Genomic DNA, 18,228 nt, shown 5'->3' with positions numbered 1-18,228 from the left:
TGCATTTCTCTAATGATTAGTGATGTTGACAATTTTTTCATGTGCTGTTGGCTCTGTGTATGCGTTCATTTGAGAACTATCTGTTGATGTCCTTTGCCCCCCACCCCACACCCCCTACTTTTTTTTGAGACAGGATATCACTCTATTGCCCAGGCAGGCTGGAGTGCAGTGGCATGAACGCTGCTCACGATAGCCTCAACCTCCCGGGCCCAAGCGATCCTCCTGCCTCAGCCTCCCAAGTAGCTAAGACCACAGGGGCATGCCACCACACCTGGTTATTTTTTTATTTTTATTTTTTTGTAGCGACAAGATCTCCCTGGTCTTGAACTCCTGGACTCAAGCAGTTCTACCACCTCAGCCTCCTGAAGTGCTGGGATTACAGGCATGAGCACCCATGCCTAGCCATCTTTGCCCATTTTTTTAATGGGGTTGTTTGGTTTTTGCTTGTTAATTTGTTTAAGTTCCTTATAGATTCTGGATATTGGAGCTTTGTTGGATGCATAATTTGCAAATATTTTCTTCCATTCCATAGGTTGTCTGTTTACTCTGCTGATAGTTTATTTTGCTGTGCAGAAGCTCCTTAATTTAATTAGGTCCTACTTGTCAATTTTTGTTTTTGTTGCAATTGCTTTTGGAGTCTTTGTCATGAAATCTTTCCCAGGGCCTACGTCTAGAATCTCATTTCCCAGGTTTTCTTCTAGGGTTTTTATAGTTATACATTTCACGTTTAAGTCTTTAATCCATCTTGTGTTGCTTTTTTATATGGTGAAAGGAAGAAGTCCAGTTTCAATCTTCTGCATATGGCTAGCCAGTTATCTCAGCACCACTTATTGAACAGGGAGTCCTTTTCCCATTGCTTGTTATTGTCAACTTTGTCAAAGATCAGATGGCTGAACATGTGTGGCTTTATTTCTGGGTTCTCTAATCTGTTTCATTGGTCTATGTGTCTGTTTTTGTACCAGTATAGCACACTTTTGGTTACTGTAGCCTTGTAGTGTAGCTTGAAGTCAGGCAGTGTGATGTCTCTGGATTTGCTTTTTCTGTTTTTGTTTTCTGCTTAGGATTGCTTTGGCTATTCAAACATTTTGGTTCCATAGGAATTTTAGAAGAGTTTTTTCTAATTCTGTGAAAAATGTCATTGATAGTTTGATAGGAAGGGCATCAAATCTGCAAATTGCTTAGGACAGTATGGCCATCTTAACAATATTGATTCTTCCTATCTGTGAGCATGGAATGTTTTTCCATTTGTTTGTATCATATCTGATGTTTTTCAGCAGTGTTTTGTAATTCTTGTTGTAGAGATCTTTCACCTTCCTAGTTAGCTATATTACTAGGTATTTTATTCTTTTTGTGGCTACTATGAATAGAATTGCAATTTTGGTTTGGCTCTCAGCTTGGATGTTACTGACACATAGAAATGCTACTGATTTTTGTATATTGATTTTGTATCCTGAAACTTCGAAGTTGTTTATCAGATCTAGGAACCTTTGGGCAGAGACTTTGGGGTTTTCTAGGTATAGAATTACATTGTCTGCTAAGAGAGAAAGTTTGACTTCCTCTCCTCCTGTTTGGAATCCTTTTATTTCTTTTTCTTGCCTAATTGCTCTGGCTAGGACTTCTAGTACTATGTTGAATAGGAATGGTGAGAGAGGGCATCCTTGTCTTGTGCCAGTCTTCAAGGAGAATGCTTCCAGCTTTTGCCTATTGAGTATGATGTTGGCTGTGGGTTTGTTATAGATGGCTCTTATTATTTTGAAGTATGTTCCTTTGATGCCTGGTTTGTTGAGTGTCTTGGTTATTTTATCAAAAGAACTTAAAAATACATTTTATTTATTACCCAAGTAATACATGTTTACTTTTAGAAAAATCAGAAGATATAGATTAAATCAAAAGAAAAATACTTATTATGATACCATGATACCATCTTGTAGATAGCTGCTATTGTGGTTTGGGCATATATTCTTCCAGACTTGTAACTTCACAATAAATTGTGTAAATTTATAACAAGGTATATAATTTCTTATAAAACTGGAAGCATACTATGCATAGTTAGGTGTAATCATTTTTCTGACTCTCTTTCCATGTCAGTAAATATATTTCCCTGTAATCATTACTAATGGCTGCAAGATATTCCATTGTATTTATGTATAAAATAAATAAATGTATTTAATAAAGCTTATACTGATGAAAATTAGGTCATTTAAAAACTGTCTTTATATGGAGTTTGTGCCAAAAAACACAAACATTTTACATTTACATTTTACATTTCTGAGTCCAATCTGTCAGTCTTGTTATGGTTTCTGCATTTGGGATCAGGCTGAGGAATTCCTCCCTGATACAAATATTTTTAAATTATTCAGCTCTGTTTTCATCTGTTTTAACACTAAAGACTTTAGCCAATGTAGAATTTTTCTTATGTGTTATGAGCCAGGAATCTAACTTTAATTTTTTCTAAAAAACTTTGTTAAATAATTCATCCCCCTGCTAATTTAAGATGCTGGTTTTGTCATAAGCAATAATCCATATAAATAATTGGGTCTGTCCCTAAACTTTTATATTTAGTTCTATGATCTATTTCTGTGCCAGATTTATACTGTTTTGATTATCGAGGGTTTATAATATGCTTCAGTTGATGTCTGGTTGAGCAAAACCCCTCTTTTTCTCAAAGTTTTTTGGCTTGTCTAACAGCTGATCATCTTCCAGATATGTCTAGAATAATTTGTCAAATTATACAAATATTTTACAACTTGACATTTTATTGGAATTATATTAAATATGAAGATTAATTTGGGGAGAGTGACATATTTATAACATTGTCCCATCAAATAATATAAAATATATCTCTATTGATGAATCTTTTTTTTTAACTCCTAATCACATGTTTACATTTTTTTTTTTTTTGAGACAGAGTATTGCTGTGTCACCTAGGCTGGAACGCAGTGGCGCAGTCTCAGCTCACTGCAACTTCGGCCTCCTGAGTTCAAGCGATTTTCATGCCTCAGTCTCCTGAGTAGCTGGGACTACAGACACACACCACCACACCTGGCTAATTTTTGTATTTTGGTAGAGATGGGGTTTTACCATGTTGGCCAGGCTAGTCTCAAACTCTTGGCCTCAAGTGATCCACCTGCCTTGGCCTTCCAAAGTGCTGGAATTACAAGCGTGAGCTACTGCACTGAGGTCTAATCACATTTTTAGCTTGTCATATAGCTACTGCACATTCTTGTTAAGTTTATTTTACAATATCTTATTCTTTGTTTCTATTGTAAGTGGAAGCCCTTTCTCACTTGCTCTGATGATTACTAGTGCAAATATATGTGAATCTGATTATATTTGTTTCATATCATACTTGTAAATCATTTATTTGTTCTAATATATTTTTATTTTATTTCCTTAGGTTTTCCGTAGAAACAGTAATTCCATTCTTTAGATCTCATTTTCCTTTCTTGACCCATTGCATAGATTCAAACCTGGTCTAGAAAAGTGCTGAAAAACTGTGGTGATATCAGGGCTTCCTTTCCTTATTCCCAACTTCAGAGAGGCTTTAGGTCATCACTGTCCAATAGAACTTTCTGTAATTACAGGAGTATTCTCCCAATGTCTAATACTTGTGGCCACTGAGCACTTGAACTGTGGCTGATGATACTGAAAAAATTAATTATTTTATTCAAGTAAAATAATATTATTTTGGACAGCACAGCTCTAGGTTTTTTGTTTGTTTGTTTGTTTTGAGACAGGGTCTTGCTCTGTCACCCAGGCTGGAGTTCAGTGGTGCAATCACAGCTCACTGTGGCCTCTACCTCCTGGGCTCAAGCGACTTTCCTACCTTAGCCTCCCGAGTAGCTAGGACCACAGGTTCACACCACTGTCCCTGGCTATTTTTTTTGTATTTTTTTGGTATAGATGGGGTTTCACCGTGTTGCCCAGGTTGGTCTTGAATTCCTGAGCTCAAGCGATCCCCCTGCCTCAGCTTCCCAAAGTACTGAGATTACAGGCGTGAGCCTGTATGTGCCTGGCCAGAGTTTCACTATTAATTATTTATTTCAGATGAATCTTTAACATGATAAAGTCAGCTTGGGGAAAAGATCATGGGTTAAAAAAAAGTAAGAGTATTACGTAGATAATTGTCAAACACATGCCTTTAGCAGGATATGAAAGGGAGTAGAGAATAGCATGATAACTGGAGTGAGATGAGGGTTGAAAAAAGCTAGTTTTTTGTCTGCTTTGTTAAGATTAAGTATGGCTCCACATCCAACTCTTTATTTATCTTCCCCAAATATACCTTCTCACTGTATTACCTTCTGGTAATATTGCTACCATTATGCTACTCCAAAACCTTGTTACCACTTTTTGAGTTCTCTTTCTCCCTTGTCCCCTAATAATTCAAACTCTCCCTCATTCTACCCCCATTCCCACAACCTGTATCTCACCCAGTTTTCAAGTTCCTTCACAAGTGTACCTTCTGCATGAAAAAACTTGTTCTTGATCTCCTCAGTGAAAAGTAGTCTTGTTCTTCATTAAAGGTAGAATTAATTTGTGTCTTTTTTATACCACTTAGTCCTGCACATTGTCTTCTTCCTATTTGTTAACATATCTATGAGATTGTACACTCTGAGGATCTCATCCTTGACTCCTTGACTGATTGACCTTTCTATCCTTGTTGGTCCCTCTGCTGGTGTGCTACATATATATTGTATACCTGTGCTTAGTAAATATTTCTTACATGAATCACAATTCAACTTGTATTAATCATTTATGTCTTGTATTCAATTGACAGCTTCTGGAGAACAGGGATCATATGTATTTATTTTTGTATCTTCTGTGTTACAGCATGATACTAAACATTGAAGAGTTGTTTGGTAATTATTTTAAAATTTTTATTCATAAAAGTCGTGTTAAGATGTTTTATTTAGGATTGCATTTTGCTTCATTTGGTGGAAATCCAATTAAAGTAACATAACCAAACAGGAAGGTTTTTGTGTTTTTTTCCTTTCAAATAACAAGAATCCTAGAGGTAGTCAGTCTAGGGGTGGTATAGTGGTACTAGGTTCTCATCAGTGTCCCCAGTTTTTCTGTCCTTAACATGTAGCTTTTGTCCTTGAGATCACATGAGGCTTTTCCACCTCCAGGCATCCATATTTATGTTGTTTCTGTCCCTTTCTATTAGGAAAACAGTAGCTTTTCTGGAGGTCTCTACAAATAAACTTCTGCTCTTATCTCTTTAGTCAGAACTAGGGTCAAACTGGCATCTTCCAGGGAGTTTTGAAAGGTATTATTAACTGGGTGCTTTCCATCCACATTAAATTGGGATTTTTTTTTTGTAAGGAAGAAAGAAAAAATAAATCTTGGATGGGAAATCTAGAGTCTATATCTTGGATATGGAATTTATACTTAAAGCCATTAGGATCTACAAGGGCATGATATGATACATGTGAAGATTTCAACAAATCAAGACAATTTTGTAATAAATTCCATATGCACAGCTGGACAGTAAGTGCTATCAAAGATTAGAGGTAGATGAGCTCCCTGAAAGATGGAGTTGACTAGAAAATCTTCAGTGTAAGAGGTGGGACTTGAGCAGACCCTTAAGAGATAGGTCAAATATTATACAGAGGCATTGAGTGCTTGTTTTGCAAGTGAGAAGCACTTTTTTTTTTGTTTTTGAATCATTAGACCAGCTTAGCAAGAATTAATGCACTCATATTATAGGGCAATAGAAAATAAGATTGGAAAATAAGTTGAGACAACATAATGGAGGTCTTTGAATGCCACCGTGAAGAGTTTGGGTTTGAGGTTGTTCAAACAAGCAAATCTAAAGCAGGTTTCTGAAAAGAGGAATAATATGAGGGAGTGGAATAGAAATGACATATATTAAAGTTTAAAAGAATCATTCACAGATTAGTTCATTCGAATTAATTAATCACTAATGTTATATCTCCTACCCAGTAGTTAAGTTCATAGCACTTTTTTTTGTTTGTTTTTGAGACGGAGTCTCGCTCTGTTGCCCAGGCTGGAGTGCAGTGAGGCGATCTCAGCTCACTGCAACCTCTACCTCCTGGGTTCAAGCAATTCTCCTGCCTCAGTCTCCCAAGTGGCCGGGATTACAGGTGTGCGCCACCACACCCAGCTAATTTTTATGTGTGTGTGTGTGTGTATATGTGTATGTGTGTGTATATATGTGTGTATGTGTGTATATATATGTGTATGTGTGTGTATATAGATGTGTGTGTGTGTGTGTGTGTGTGTGTATATATATATATATATATATATTTTTTTTTTTTAGTAGAGATGGGTTTTTGCCATGTTGGGCAGGCTGGTCTCCAACTCCTGACCTCAGGTGCTCCACTCATCTCAGCTTCCCAAAGTGCAGGATTACAGGTGCAAGCCACCATGCCTGGCTTTTGACCAAAGCAGTTGATTCTAAGGGGTCCAATACCTAAAACAGATATTTGATATTGTTACATTTGAGGCCCTGAGTTATAGAATAGTGAAGCTCTAGAAATAAAATTTTCTGTTAAACTTATTTTTTATATTGCCAAGGAATTTTTTGCTTCTGTTATCATTACAGCATATTTTAAATATTGTATCAGCATATTTTATCATATTAATACCCAACTGTAATCTTTCTTAATTAGCTTGCACTAAATGATTTATAAAATGATTGAAAACACTTGTGTGCTTTTGACTAAATGTGTTTTATTATCTGTTATTTTCTCAACCTAGAATTTTAAGTCTATTGAAAAATACTTAAATTTCAATGCAGTTATGTTGACTGAATGTTTTATTTTCCTTTTTAAATCAATCTTAATATATTTTGTAGTTTCTTTTAAGTGAGGTGTGCTGGAGCATTTCCCATATACAATTATGAATTTTTTAAAATGACAGATGTTTATTCAAATGTAAATCTCATCAAATAGTAAAGATTTTTATCTTCTATTTTAATAATATCAATTACTTCTGATGGTTTGACATAGTTTGAGTAGAGAAACAGTCTGATTCAATTGAAACACATAAAATATGCTTGATATAATTTCCTACATAATTATAAATGAACTTCTGAAGTCTGAGTTACCTCATTTAGTATTTGGAATATCAGAAAATTTCACTTCAGAACATCAAAATTAGTGCCTTGTGTCTTTAGACTCTCCTCAATTACCACAAGATCTTTTCTTTCAGGGTCTTATTAATATGAATTTGACTCTATGTAAAAATGTAGATGTAGAAATAATTTATTGCAGTTTCTCCTAATCAGTTAAAATTTTAGCATTCATTGTTGGGTACTTTTTGATTACTGTTCAGCCCTATCCCACTGATGTTGGGTTTGGCCATAGGATTTGCTTTGGTCAGTGGAATGAATGTTAGTGATGTGATATAAAGCCTTAAATATGCTTGCATGGTTTGGCTTCAGTTTTTTTCACTGGTCATTTGTTATGAGAAGAGCTTTCCCTGGGCAGCTGCTGACCCTTCACCTTGGGTTCCAGAATTAACACAGGTGAATCGAACTGAGCCCAACCTATAGCCTGAACCAAGCCACCCAACCAAACCCAGCTTAGATCAGTCAAACTGTAGTCGACATACAGACTTGTGAGCATGAAAATAAATGTTTGTTATTGTAAGTCACTAAATTTGGGGTGCTTTATTATGTAGGATTATTGTCGCAATAGCTGACTGATATGACCATTACTATTTCAAAAAGCACATCTATATATTTTCATTAAGAAAAAGCAAAATTATAGATGGCTAACCTATCAGTTCTCTATTAATTGAAAAGTAGTAACACTTAAAACACGAATTATAAAACACCAATTATTTGAGAGTTTTTCTTGGCTAGTGGCCATTACAAATTTTATTGAATAAAATTCTTTTTTTTTTTTTTTTTGAGACAGAGTCTTTCTCTGTTGCCCAGGCTAGAGTGCAGGGGCACAATCTTGGCTCAAAGTAACCTCTGCTTCCCAGGTTCAAGCGATTCTCCTGCCTCAGCCTCCTGAGTAGGTGGGATTACAGGTGTGTGCCACCACACCTGGCTAATTTTTGTATTTTTAGTAGAGACAAGGTTTTCACCATGTTGGCCAGGCTGGTCTCAAACTCCTGACCTCAGGTGATCCACTCGCCTCAGCCTCCCACAGTGCTGGGATTATAGACATAAGCCACCACACCCCGCCGGAATAAAACTCTTGTAATGGAACTTGAGGAATAAGTTGTTGAGGTACTTATTATTAGTTTTAAAATAAACCTGGCTGGCACTACAAGTAATCACAAAATGAAATGACATAGGAACCATGGCTAGCATTTGTTAAGGGCCTGGCCACACAAGTGTTTGGCATTCTTCTCTTCTCCTCACAGCAAATCTGTCAAATCTGTCAGGCAGTCAACACATATTTATTGAGCCCTTACCATATGCCAGGTATTGCAAAGTATGTATTACCCTATTTTTGTTGCATGAAGAAACTGAGGCTCAGAAAAGTTAAATGACTAGTTTAAGCCTCACAGCTAGGAAAGGGCTTGAGTTTTAGGACTTGACCCAAGTCCATCTGACTCCAAAAATCATGCTATTATCATCACTGTGTTATTTGTGTTTGGGTGGAACTAGGAGAAAAATAGAATTACAGGCCGGGCGTGGTGGCTCATGCCTGTAATCCTAGCACTTTGGGAGGCCGAGGCAAGTGGATCACTTGAGGCCAGAAGTTCAAGAGCAGTCTGGTCAACATAGCAAAACCCCATCTCTACTAAAAATACAAAAATTAGCCAGTTGTGGTGGCACATGCCTGTAATCCCAGCTACTCAGGAGGCTGAGGCATGAGCATTGCTTCAACCCAGGAGGCGGAGGTTGCAGTGAGCCAAGATTGGGCCACTGCACACCAGCCTGGGTGACAGAGCAAGACTCTGTCTCAAAAAAAAAAAAAAAAAAAAAAAAAATTACAAACTGATTTACCTAACATTTGTTGGTGTGTTATCTCTAGTCATTTGCTACATAACCCAGATGTCACCCAGAATCACTTTAGCATTCAGAAATCTACATATAAATTAGCTCAGACCCAAATTGCTGTTTTTTAGCATGTGAAAGTCTGAAGCTGTCCGTACTTCTACTAATTCCCAGGCCTTACAGTCATGTGGTCCCCTTCATATGTCCTTGGAGGCCACCTTGATTTGCCATGTCAGTCTGAGTGTAAAGCTCAACCCTTTCCAGTTTCTACCAGACATACCTTTACCAAGCATTTTCTGAGTTTTGGTGAGGACCTCCATGCAAAACACGAGATCTCCACCATTCTTTCCCTCTCAACGTTGCCCCTTGATTGCAACACCATGCCCCTTTTCATATTCTTTACTCTCTGTTTTGCAGATTAGCTTTTCCCTTCTATTGAAGCCTTGATAGCCCAGATACCCAACAACTTTGGAGTCATGCCTCTACCCTCAAGCTGGAGTGTCAGTGAGTGCCTTCTTTGACTCTGTCTCATTACAAAGCAAAAATAGTGAGATTCTCTTGAGAAACAACATCAGTTGGAATTAGTCTCATCAGCCAGACAGCCCCCATTTAGCTCAATTTTAATTTTTAAAATGGAATTTCATTGAATTTTCAACATTGACAATTTTGTTCAACTAACCTTAAATGGTGAGAACCGAAAGCATCTAATATAAGAGCTACTCTTTTCTTCTTAGATTAGAAATAAGATACTTTACTTTACATAACTAAGAAAAAGTCTATCTTTAGAATTTTAGTTACTTCCTACCTCTTTCCAAAAATGTGACTTATAAAAACTACAGAATAAATCTGGATATAAGCTTTTTCTGTAGTTTTTCCCAGACCACTTTTCCTATTAGCTATTCAGAGTGAATTTTAGGAGCTTGAAAACTTGATATGTTTATGAGCCCAGAATTTAGACACTGCTATAAATTTAAATTGTCTGAAGCACTTGATTCTACAACACTGTGTTGGAAATGGTTGAAGAACTGATTTCCACTTCTGGATAAGCCAAACTACTCTCTTATCTTGCAAATTTGCCACTAAAATCTTAATTCCTGTCAGAATTATTTTCAGTGGGAGAAATCTGAATACAAATTGACCAAAAGAACTTTAGTTCTCACTCATTTCTAATATAATTTTAATTAGTTCATCTTTAATTTAGGAAATAATTTTTCTAGCAACTTGGCAGACATTGGTTTCTTGCCAGATACTACCTTATCTTGAGCTTGTGGGAAACTCATCTTTAATATTCCATGAGTATAGTAAAACTGTGTTTTTAATGTAACAAATATTGTTTTATTTATTAAATAAAACATTTATTTGGGGGTATATTCATACCTAATTAAACAGAATGAGTAAAAGATGAGGCAGACCCTGAATGTGAGATGCGTTTGAAAATGGGGTGTCTCAAGATTCTGTACTGGAACATTGGGGTTAGGCTTCTAAATACTGTTAGTCCAGTCTTATTACTAAGATTGCATAAAGAGCATTTTATTTTTGTGTGACCTAGATCAAATTATTTTGATGTAGGATTTTTCTTCTCAGTCACTTTCCAAGTCCCCAGCCAGCAATGCCCCACCCAGGCCTCATTCAACCACACTGGCATGCCCCAGTTTTCCTGTGGTATAGCTTGTACCTGTGTTCAGCAGTTCCCGAACTCTTGTCCTGCACCCAAGAAGAATGAGGATGTGCTAAACATTGAAGGGTGAGGAAGGTGGAGAAGAATTTTATAGAGCTATGAAACAGTTTTCAGCAGAGAAAGGATGCGGGGGTTGTCCCCCTACCCAAAGGTGGGAATGTCCCCTGTGCAGCCAGGCATGGGGCCTTCTATGGACTCAGAATGGGGAGTGCGTGCTGATTGGTTTGTGTGTATGCAAAAAAGGTTAAAGCAAAGACACCACTCAAAGGTGGGCATGACAGTGTAGAAAACCAATTAGAAAAGGGTAGGTATATGTAAAATAGGTGAAGGGTGGGGATCAATCAAAGGAAAGCATGCCAAACAGGAAGACAAGTTCTTAATCCAGTCTGACGATTTAACTTGTAGCTTGGCTTTCAGGCTTTAAACTTTCTTCGCCTTGGAGGTGGGGTTTCACCGGGTACCAGCCCCTGTCTGCCTAGGCATTTGGCTGCCTCCTTTCTGTATCAATTTGACCTTCCTAAACTTCTTATTCGTTATCTGTTAAATAAGTATTATGTCTGCCTTCCCTACCTTAAAACGTTGTAAGGTTTAGATGAAAGAAATATACATGAAAGTACTTTGTAACATACAGTACCTACAGACGTTAGTGATTATGTTTGTGGGGCAAAAAAAGTAGGCAGGATGGAAGAAAGGAAAGCAAGGTTGCTCTTAAATTCATTCCAGCAGTATGGCTGGAAATGAATAATCTTCAAATCCTGATCAGTTGCAAGATAGGGAAAGGATTACCATTCTGGGGGCACAGCAATGACAGGGCCCTTTAACTGGCCACAGTGAATGCCAGTTCCAACCATTTCAGGTAATATTGTCTACAGTGTGCTGAGTGCCATGTTAGTTACCAGGGATACACACCATGACAAGAAACAGTCCTTTGCCCTCAAGAAATTCTCAATCTGGCTGTGGACAACACGGCTGTGTGTCTCTAGCAGGGGTGAGCCAGGATATGGCAGGCTGGGTGGAGCATGGTTGGAGCAGAAAAGGAGCTGGTTATTGTGACAGGGTCTGGAATGTTTTTTCCATCATTAAATGGAGTGATTTAAAAATAATACACCATATTTATATTTTTAAGTCACAGAGAAAAACAAGGGTGTTTTAAAATTTGGTTAATTACAAAATCCTGTAATAACACTTTTTTTTTTCTTTTAATACATGGGGAGTGACAGCATCAGCATGATCTTCTTTACAGTTTTGTCATGTTTTAGGATTTTACTATGCTCATTTTAGGTTTCAGGGACATTATTGTCACGATGAAGTTCTACTCTGTTGCTTGTTGGTGTTCTAGTGGTGCAACACTAACTCTTTGGATGTCATTTTTAACTTCGTCTTTTGTATTCAAAAGTTGAATTGCTAGTGATCTTTATTTTGGTAGTTTTTAAAGGAAATAAGTGTATAATATATTATCCATACTAAATGAGAGGACCCACTGACAAAGATTACTTCCAATTAATGGTAATCATTTTGGGGTCTGGAATACCTTAAGTATTTTTTTTTACTTGTTTCTTAGACAAATAATAAAATAAGCTTTTACTTTCTGAATATACAACAACAGGGATGGAGTGAGGGGAGACATTCCAGAAGATGCCAATAGTATAAGTTGCTAACCTAGGATTAATAACTCATTGCAGAAAATTCAGGAGATGACGGTCTAGTCTGGTACTGAATTAAATTATCTACGGTATTTAATGTTTTACTCTAGTAGATTTGCTGGTTTGGTGTCTACCTTAACTTAAATATTTAGAGAAAAATATGGAAAAGTTTGTGAGAAAATGAAGTCTTGTATAAACATCCTTGTCCTAATTGTTCGCCTTTACTGCAGAAATCCCAGACTGGCACCAGTGTGGCCGAAGTTCTCACTGTGTTACTATAAATTTACATGATGTAGTGGATGTTTTAAGAGGTGGAGGCAATCCCATATTCAAAATTGAAAACAAAAAAAATATTTAAATACCCAAGTGAGTAAAAATGGACTCTCCTGGATAAGTCTGGACCATCTTTCAAAGATATTGAGCGTCTGGAATTTTTATGTGCATTTCGAGGCTGCAGTTTCCTCTGACAGACAATCCATTGTTATTACTGGCTGTAGGCAGTCCTGAAAGGGCAGAGTCAGGAAAGACAAAGAATTTACAGTACAGAACTTTCAATAATGTGTTGATGTCAGGAAAAGAGTTGAGCCATTTCTGATAAGAAAGAAGTGTTAATGTTAAGCAGCTGTAAATGTACTTTCTGTGATCTACTCCTGCAAAGTAACAGCAGGGTATTTCTTAGGCTTGGGTCACAGGATGAATTTGAGTAATCAATCCTTAAGTGAAAGCAAAGAGAGAATACTGGAAGATGTGACAGAGGTCAGCCCTGGGAATGGAACATGGAGTCTTTTCCAATTTGATGTTCTTGTCCCAGGTTTAGATTTGGCAGCAGCTACCTCCCTCCTTTAAGTCCTCACCACCATTCCCTTACAACAAATCAACATTTATCAGTAACTATGAAAGCACAGTATCAAAATTATTTCTAAATTAGAGTTTGAGAAATGATTTTGAAATTTATATAGCATTCCTAGTACTCAGGCCAACTCTTCGTAGCAACACACTCATTTTGATTCTTAAAGAAATGTGATATATTTTTTCCTAAATAGATTTAAAATTTTAATCAACACATTTGGCTTATATGATGAAAAACTGCCTGAGGCTATGGAATTGGGTGAGAACTTGTTATTTTGGTGAAGGTGCATATATTCTGAAGATGTATCTGCAAGCCATTGGGTACAAATACTGAATGTGAGTAAAATTTGGAAGTTGACTGCTTCAGGGTTCCAAATTGGGCCATCAGTATTAGGATATATATAGTTTTAAATCCAGTCTTAAACCTGTGTATGTTTAGAATATCTTTTGTCAAAGAGTGAGTAATAAGTTTCTATTTTTCCAAAAGCATTTTAACTAAGTATTAGGTGTTCAGGGACCAGATTCTTATTCAAGTCTTAAGAGTTTGAAGTCAATAACTTATTTTCTTTGTCCCTCATCTCTTTTATTCCACTTATAAAGTATGCACACTGGGCTGAACAAAGTGGCTCTCGCCTGTATCCCAGCACTTTGGGAGGTCAATGTGGGCAGATCACGAGGTCAGGAGATCGAGACCATCCTGACCAACATGGTGAAAGCCCGTCTCTACTAAAATACAAAAAATTATCCGGTTCATGGTGGCGCGCGCCTGTAGTCCCAGCTACTTGGGAGGCTGAGGCAGGGGAATCGCTTGAACCTGGAAGGCCGAGATTGCGCCACTGCACACCACCCTGGCAACAGAGCAAGACTCCATTTCAAAAAAAAAAAATATGCGCACTAATTCTGGCTCTCCTGCTTTTGAAGGTATCACACATATAATACTCTTTGTGATAAAGCCTTAAAGTATCAGAGTGGTAATACTTTAAGGCTTTATTAATCCAAAGTAAGTTGTGATATTTTAAGGCTTTATCAATCCAAAGTATTGTTACAGATATGAATAGTGGTACCTACATTGCATAGAATAAGAACTGAATCATGTAAATCAATGCTACATCATTTGAAGTCTTGCAGGAATGGACAAGACCAGTACTCAAAGCTAACACTATTTTGGCTTGATTTTACATAACTTTCAAATCATCTTCTCAGAAAGCTAAACCCCAGCTGCTCTTCAAGATAAGCCATGATGACAGAGTAGCTATAAAAGTAGTGTCTCATAGATAAAGAGAAATATGAACAGGTTCAGGCTGGCTGAATAATAGCCCTTTTCTCTTTGAAAGGAAATGGAAGGAATGTAGCTGTATTTGCAGGTAATGAATTTCAATCCCTTATTACTTTCTTTGGGACACATTTACTATAAACTGCATTAGGAAGCAGGAATTTACATTTAAGTATGGAAGTGAATCAGAAATTAGTAGATATATAGGATCAGGCAGATCTTTATCACTGAGCAAAGGTCTAAAGATAGTGATGCAGTCTGTAATTCTGTAAGTGGATATATTGGAACCATAACAATAACAGCAACAGCTAACATTTATTAAGTGCTCATTATTTATTAGATACAGTATTATGTATCATCTGTAGATTATTCATGTGTAAGGCAGGTAGTGTCTTTATTCCCATTTTGGAGATGAAGAAATCAAGGTATACAGTAGTTAAGAAACTTACTTAAGGTCATACGATCTGTGCTAGCTTTCAGATTCAGGGAACTTGACTTCAGAAACCATACTCTTAACCAGTATGCCAAACCACCTTCTATGAATTTGAAACCACCTCCTATGAATTGATGAATTCATAATTCATCAGTTGGTGTTAATGGAAGTGGTGGAATATAGCCCTGAGGCCAAGTTCTAAATTGTTTAGGAAGTGACCCAAATACTGAGGTAATCATAACAAAAAAAGAGGAGAGAAAAGAAAAAAAAGGAAGGAAGGGAGGGAGGGAGAGAAAGAAAAAGTCCATTCCAACAGGCACTGGGTATTGGATATTATGGGAGTCTCCCATAAAGTATAAGCGGCCCATAACCAGGAGACTGAGACTTCACAGTAAGGAACCCAGCCAGTAGAAACTGGGATACAGGGCAAGGAAACTTTCCAGTCACAGTGGACTGGAATAAAATCAGAGCAAAATCAGAGATAAAATAATTCAAAGTAGAGGCAGCATTTCTTGACAAAAGATTTCTTATGTTATCTCCCCTACTGAGGGCTGAAGTTGGCCCCAGAGTGAGATGCATAGTTATAAGTCAGGGTTAATATAATAGATTCAGCTCAGAGGCAAACAGAAGCAAGGGCACTGAGCCAGGTAGGCCATTACAAAATGGCCCAACTGGGTTAGAGTTCCAGGCAAGAGACTTATTTTACTAACTTTACTAACATTATTTCTCCATTGTGGCAGCTCCCGCTTCTGTGGGACATGGCATCATGTAGCAGTGACATTAGATACCCAAAGACTGTGGAACAGGGAGATGAAGTTTCATAGCATAATTACAAAATTTAACAGCACCCTTTCACATATTTTATGGCCCAATCTATGTTGTTATTCTTTTATTATTTTTTAAGAAATGTAGTATGTTATGTAATATACTGATTGCAGAGTTCACGAAGCCATTTGGGAGACTACTAGGAGGAATAATTTGATATGAAATTATTATTTAATTATATCACTTTCTTATTCTGTCTTATACTAACATTTGCAGAATGTATATTATTTGGAGAGCCTTGTTTGATATCCTTAACAGACAGAGTAAACATTCAAGATAGTACTTTTAGGAGAGTAGTTTGAATAGTTTTCATTTGCTAATTCCGTCCTCTTTTTTCTGTGAAAGAGAAAAACAAAAACATTTTATTTTGTTTTCTTTCATGTAGTGTTTATCCATTGCCTCCATATTTTATAACAGCACCAAAGACTAGTTTTTCTGTTCTGTTTAAAGCTCATAGTTTCTTAGAACTAGTTGTAAATACTGTTAAGAGTCCCCCAAACAGTTTTTTAAGAACCTAATTTAGTTTCATTTGTACTGAGAAGCTGTTTTCTAGATGACTAACATCATATAGGGTTGTTTCCATCAAAAATATTAGTCTGGCATTTGTCATGTTCTGTCCACTAAATAGCTTTGTTATTATTGAGGTCTAAGCTCTGATTTTTTATCTTATCCAAATTCCTACCTTAGGGGTCTAGGGAGTCATGTCCTACAAACCATAAATTCTCATGAGATGGGTTTTATTTGACCCTATATATTGTGACTTGCTTTTCAGTCTGACTCTGGCATAACATTATGAGACAAGGAAAAAATATTTAACCCCAAAATATATTTCCTTGTTATACCTTGAAATTGCCCTGCAAAGTCTCTTGTGGGAAAAATCCACATTCTATAGAGAATCCCCTTCCCCTTTTGTTTTCCTTCCTTTCTTTCCAGATACAGGAGTTAATCAACTAAGAGGTAGGCACCCTTTTAAGTCCCATAAGAAACAATTTACAACCCCCGCTCTCTCTGAAGTCTGCTATCCGAGAGCTTCCTCTGCACAATAAAAGTTGGTCTCCACAATCCTTTACCTTTTTTTTGTTTTGTTTCTTGTTTTTTTTGCGACGGAGTTTTGCTCTTGTTGCCCAAGCTGGAGTCCAATGGCGTGATCTCGACTCACCACAACCTCCGCCTCTTGGGTTCAAGCAATTCTCCTGCCTCAGCCGCTCGAGTAGCTGGGATTACAGGCATGCGCCACCACACCCGGCTAATTTTGTATTTTTAGTAGAGACGGGGTTTCTCCATGTTGGTCAGGCTGGTCTTGAACTTCCAACCTCAGGTGATTTGCCCACCTCGGCCTCCCAAAGTGCTGGGATTACAGGCATGAGTCACTGTGCCTGCCTCAATCCTTTATCTTTAACCTGAACACTCCTTTCTGTCGATCCAAGTCTTTAGACAAACTCCACCAATTGTCAACCAGAAGATGTTGAAATGTATTTAAAGCCTGGAAGCCCCGCTTTGAGTTGTCCCACCTTTCTAAATCAAACCAATGTATTTCTTTTTTTTTTTTTTTTTTTTTTGAGTCAAAGTCTTGCTCTTGTCCCCCAGGCTGGAGTGCAATGGCACAATCTCGGCTCACTGCAACCTCCGCCTCCCGGATTCAAGCGATTCTCTTGCCTCAGCCTCCCGAGTAGCTGAGATTACAGGCGCCTGCCACCACGCCCAGCTAATTTTTGTATTTTTAGTAGAGACGGGGTTTCACCATGTTGACCAGGCTGGTCTTAAACTCCTGACCTCAGGTGATCTGCCTGCCTCGGCCTCCCAAAGTGCTGGGATTACAGATGTGAGCCACCGTGCCCGGCCAAACCAATGTGTTTCTTAAATGTATTTGATTAATGTCTCATGCCTTCCTAAAATACATGACAACAAGCTGTACCCTGACCACCTTGGGCACACGTTCTCAGGACCTCCTGAGAGCTGTGTCACAGGCTGTGGTCACTCATATTTGGCTCAGAATAAATCTCTTAAAATATTTTACAGAGTTTGACTCTTTTTGTCAATATTATGAAATGTGTCTGAGATACATATACAAAAGAAAAATACTAAGATATAGCATGCATCCAACAAATGCAGTATCTTTCTGTTAACATAAATTATCTAAATTCATATAATTCATGTGCATTTCTGAGTCTCATCTCACATCAGACAGGCAGCCTGAGATGAAGAATGAGCACGGGCTCAGGTTGGGACCTGGTAAAAGCAGGCATCACCATTTAAGGAGCAGAGACCTCTGCTAGGTTGTTTCACCTCTCTGAGTTTGTTTCCTCATGTATCAGTTGGGAATGATATCGAATTTGTATCATCCTTATGGAAAAACAAATATATATGAAGTTGCAAATATAGGTTTTCAACAAAAGTTAACAGCTATCACTCATTGGCATCTAGACTTTAATATGATTCCACTCAAGAGAGCGACATAATTCTAAATAAGAAAATGCTTTTGATGTAAGAGTCCATTTCCTGCCTCTCGGGCACGCCACTACAGCCTGAGGCTCCATTAGCTGTTGCTATCTGCAGTTAGTGATTTAGCTTGGAGCATATCGGGCGCTGTACTAAGTGATCTAC

The 18,228-nt window shown here is 37.5% G+C and overlaps 1 protein-coding gene across 15 annotated transcripts in view; it reads left to right on the top strand.

Annotated features, from left to right (window-relative positions):
- ACYP2 (acylphosphatase 2) overlaps nucleotides 1-18,228 on the top strand; it is a 339,796-nt gene that overhangs the window by 245,671 nt on the left and 75,897 nt on the right. For 2 of the 15 annotated variants that reach the window (XR_001715774.3, XR_001715775.3), the window contains exon 8: nucleotides 9,341-9,427. The exons of the other annotated variants lie outside the window; for them this stretch is intronic. The gene's annotated coding sequence lies outside the window, so the exon portion shown is untranslated. The remainder of the gene's footprint in view (nucleotides 1-9,340; nucleotides 9,428-18,228) is intronic. 15 annotated transcript variants of the gene reach the window in all.

Source organism: Pan troglodytes, chromosome 12 (assembly GCF_028858775.2).
Source record: "Pan troglodytes isolate AG18354 chromosome 12, NHGRI_mPanTro3-v2.0_pri, whole genome shotgun sequence".
NCBI lineage: Eukaryota > Metazoa > Chordata > Mammalia > Primates > Hominidae > Pan > Pan troglodytes.
This window is presented reverse-complemented; position numbering and strand designations above follow the sequence as displayed.